Below are 4,620 nucleotides of genomic sequence, written 5' to 3' on the forward strand. Positions count from 1 at the left end.
AGCGACAGACGCCCCCGCGACCGCGGTTGGTCGGGAAGGCTTTTCGGATAGAGGTCGGACGGTGTGTGTGGACGGCTTCCCGTGGTGCCGCCGCTATCAAGCCGGAGGGTTTGAGAAACGACATTCGCGGAAGGACCGGCGCGGCCGGCGGACGCTCGCACGCGCGGCGCCCGACACTCAGCCGCTCGCTCGGCCTCCGTGGATCGTGGCTAGGTGGGATGGATGCCAAACCGGGTCGTCTCGGTCTCGCCGCAGTACGGTCGCGCCGGGGCCTGCGGGGCGGCGCGGGGAGCGCACGCTCACGCAGCGGCCGGGGCGCTAGAGTGCGACCCGCAGTGGGTAGGAACCGTCCACCCGACGTCGGACGAGCCGAGGCCGATGGAGGCCCTACCAAGGCGGGTCATGAGTGCCAGTCGGTCAGTTGGGTGAGGGGGTACTCGGAGGCCCACCGGGAGCAGACGGGCGACCGGGGATGGGGGGCGTACGCGGGCGGGCGCCGGGAGAAGACGGCCCGTCCGGGGTCGAATCTCGGCCTGTGTTTTCGGAGCCGGCCGGGCATCACGCTCCCTCCTTGGATGGACAACATTCGTAGTTGACACTTTGTGTCATTTTATCCGAGCGGGGCGGGCGCCTCGAGAGGCGGACCGTCCGGGGCGACTCTCGGCCTGTGTTTTCGGAGCCGGCCGGGCCTCACGCTCCCTCCTTGGATGGACAACATTCGTAGTTGACACTTTGTGTCATTTTATCCGAGCGGACGGGCGCCGCGAGGCGGACCGTCCGGGGCGACTCTCGGCCTGTGTTTTCGGAGCCGGCCGGGCATCACGCTCCCTCCTTGGATGGACAACATTCGTAGTTGACACTTTGTGTCATTTTATCCGAGCAGACGGGCGCCGCGAGGCGACCGTCCGGGGCGACTCTCGGCCTGTGTTTAAGGAGCCGGCCGGGCATCACGCTCCTTCTTGGATGGACAACATTCGTAGTTGACACTTTGTGTCATTTTTATCCGAGCGGGCGGGCGCCGCGAGGCGGGACCGTCCGGGCGACTCTCGGCCTGTATTTAAGGAGCCGGCCGGGCATCACGCTCCTTCCTTGGATGGACAACATTCGCAGTTGACACTTTGTGTCATTTTATCCGAGCAGGACGGGCGCCGCGAGGCGGACCGTCCGGGGCGACCTCTCGGCCTGTGTTTTCGGAGCCGGCCGGGCATCACGCTCCCTCCTTGGATGGACAACATTCGTAGTTGACACTTTGTGTCATTTTATCCGAGCAGACGGGCGCCGCGAGGCGGACCGTCCGGGGCGACTCTCGGCCTGTGTTTAAGGAGCCGGCCGGGCATCACGCTCCTTCCTTGGATGGACAACATTCGCAGTTGACACTTTGTGTCATTTTGTTCGGCCTGTGTTTAAGGAGGCGGCCGTCCTCACTCGGTCCGTGTTTAAGGAGCGACACTCGCGCTCCGGTTCGGCCTGTATTTAGGGAGGCGGCCGTCCTCCGCTTGGTCTGTGTTAAGGGCGACACTCGGTCCATGTTTGAGGAGCCTGGCCCTGACGCTCCTCTCCGGCCTGTGTTTAAGGAGGCGGCCGTCCTCCCCTTGGTCTGTGTTAAGGGGCGACACTCGGTCCATGTTTGAGGAGCCTGGCCCTGACGCTCCTCTCCGGCCTGTGTTAAGGAGGCGGCCGTCCTCCCCTTGGTCTGTGTTAAGGGCGACACTCGGTCCATGTTTGAGGAGCTGGCCCTGACGCTCCCTCTCCGGCCTGTGTTTAGGGAGGCGGCCGTCCTCCCCTTGGTCTGTGTTAAGGGCGACACTCTGTCCATGTTTGAGGAGCCTGGCCCTGACGCTCCTCTCCGGCCTGTGTTTAAGGAGGCGGGCCGTCCTCCCCTTGGTCTGTGTTAAGGGCGACACTCGGTCCATGTTTGAGGAGCTGGCCCTGACGCTCCTCTCCGGCCTGTGTTTAAGGAGGCGGCCGTCCTCCCCTTGGTCTGTGTTAAGGGCGACACTCGGTCCCATGTTTGAGGAGCCTGGCCCTGACGCTCCTCTCCGGCCTGTGTTTAAGGAGGCGGCCGTCCTCCCCTTGGTCTGTGTTAAGGGCGACACTCGGTCCATGTTTGAGGAGCCTGGCCCTGACGCTCCTCTCCGGCCTGTGTTTAAGGAGGCGGCCGTCCTCCCCTTGGTCTGTGTTAAGGGCGACACTCGGTCCATGTTTGAGGAGCCTGGCCCTGACGCTCCTCTCCGGCCTGTGTTTAAGGAGGCGGCCGTCCTCCCTTGGTCTGTGTTAAGGGCGACACTCGGTCCATGTTTGAGGAGCCTGGCCCTGACGCTCCTCTCCGGCCTGTGTTTAAGGAGGCGGCCGTCCTCCCCTTGGTCTGTGTTAAGGGCGACACTCGGTCCATGTTTGAGGAGCCTGGCCCTGACGCTCCTCTCCGGGCCTGTGTTTAAGGAGGCGGGCCGTCCTCCCCTTGGTCTGTGTTAAGGGCGACACTCGGTCCATGTTTGAGGAGCCTGGCCTGACGCTCCTCTCCGGCCTGTGTTTAAGGAGGCGGCCGTCCTCCACTTCCTTCCATGCACCACCACATTCGCAGTTGACACTTTGCCATTTTTTCAGAGAGGTGACACTTAGTCGTTTTTTCGAAAGTTGACACTTAGTCGTTTTTCGAAAGTTGACACTTTGCCGTTTTTTCAGAGAGGTGACACTTAGCCGTTTTTTCGAAGTTGACACTTAAGCCGTTTTTTCGAAAGTTGACACTTAGCCGTTTTTTCGAAAGTTGACACTTAGTCACTTTTTCGCCACAGTGACACCTCCAGCGCGTGCCACGGCGCTTTTCAGGTCTTCTATCCGACCTTGTGCTGTCGAGGACGGCGTGTCCGACGCCGTGGGGAGACCAGCACCATCTCCTCCATATTCGTAAACGGGGTGCTTTGGAAAACGGGGGGAAAGTCGATGAGTACACTGACTACTGGGACCATTTCATTGTACTCTGGCGCACCTGAAGACCAAAAAAGGTACTGCACCTTAGCCCGGGTACCTCACCCCCTGGTACCCTCGAGGAGAACTTAGAAAAATTTCGACAAATTTTTGGTGAGCTCCAGGGAGAGAGGCTGATTTTTCGCTTTTTGAGGCCGACCGCCGAAACCGGCGCGGGGCGGACTCACAAGCCCCGCAGAGCCGTGGGCACTTAGTCCGTTTTTTTCAGAGAGGCGACACTTAGTCGTTTTTTCAGAGGCGACACTTAGTCGTTTTTTCGAAAGTTGACACTTAGCCGTTTTTTCGAAAGTCGACACTTAGCCGTTTTTTTGGAAAGTTGACACTTAGTCGTTTTTTCGAAAGTTGACACTTAGTCGTTTTTTCGCCACAATTGGCTCTGAGCTCCAGGGGGAGAGCCTGGTTTTGCCTTATTTCAGGCCGGCTGGGGAACCGGCGCGGGTCGGATGCACGAGCCCGGCAGAGCCGTGGGCACTAGAAAATTTTCGCCGATTAAGCTGGGACCTCCAGGCGGAGACCGGCATTCCTCGTCCTCGGGGTTCGACCCAGGAACCAGCGGCTGGGCAGACGCCGTAGCCACGCAGAGCCGTGGGCACTTAGAAAATATTCGCCAAGTTGGCTCTGAGCTCCAGGCGGAGAGGCTGGTTTTGCCTTATTTCAGGCCGGCTGGGGAACCGGCGCGGGTCGGATGCACGAGCCCGCAGAGCCGTGGGCACTTTGCCATTTCTCAGAGTCGACACTTAGTCCGTTTTTTCAGAGAGGCGACACTCTGTCGTTTTTTCGAAAGTTGACACTTTGCCGTTTTTTCAGAGAGGCGGACACTTAGCCGTTTTTTCAGAGATGTGACACTTAGCCGTTTTTTCAGAGATGTGACACTTAGCCGTTTTTTCAGAGATGTGACACTTTGCCGTTTTTTCGAAGTTGACACTTAGCCGTTTTTTCGAAAGTCGACACTTAGCCGTTTTTTCAGAGATGTGGACACTTTGCCGTTTTTTCGAAGTTGACACTTAGCCGTTTTTTCGAAAGTTGACACTTAGTCGTTTTTTCAGAGATGTGACACTTAGAAACTTTTTGCCAAGTTGGCTGTGAGCTCCAGGAGGAGACCGTTATTTTTCGTCATTCGAGGCCGACTGCGGAACCGGCGCTGGGCGGACGCCAAAGCTCGGCAGGGCCGTGGGCACTTAGAAACTTTTTGCCAAGTTGGCTGTGAGCTCCAGGAGGAGACCGTTATTTTTCGTCATTCGAGGCCGACTGCGGAACCGGCGCTGGGCGGACGCCAAAGCTCGGCAAGGGGCCGTGGGCACTTAGAAACTTTTTGCCAAGTTGGCTGTGAGCTCCAGGAGGAGACCGTTATTTTTCGTCATTCGAGGCCGACTGCGGAACCGGCGCTGAGCGGACGCAAAGCTCGGCAGGGCCGTGGGCACTTAGAAACTTTTTGCCAAGTTGGCTGTGAGCTCCAGGAGGAGACCGTTTATTTTCGTCATCGAGGCCGACTGCGGAACCGGCGCTGAGCGGACGCCAAAGTTCGGCAGGGGCCGTGGGCAACTTAGAAACTTTTTTGCCAAGTTGCTGTGAGCTCCAGGAGGGAGACCGTTATTTTTCGTCATTCGAGGCCGACTGCGGAACCGGCGCTGAGCG

This window comes from Syngnathus leptorhynchus, unplaced genomic scaffold (genome assembly GCF_054491065.1).
Source record: "Syngnathus leptorhynchus isolate UIUO unplaced genomic scaffold, UIUO_Slep HiC_scaffold_412, whole genome shotgun sequence".
NCBI classification, from domain to species: Eukaryota; Metazoa; Chordata; class Actinopteri; order Syngnathiformes; family Syngnathidae; genus Syngnathus; species Syngnathus leptorhynchus.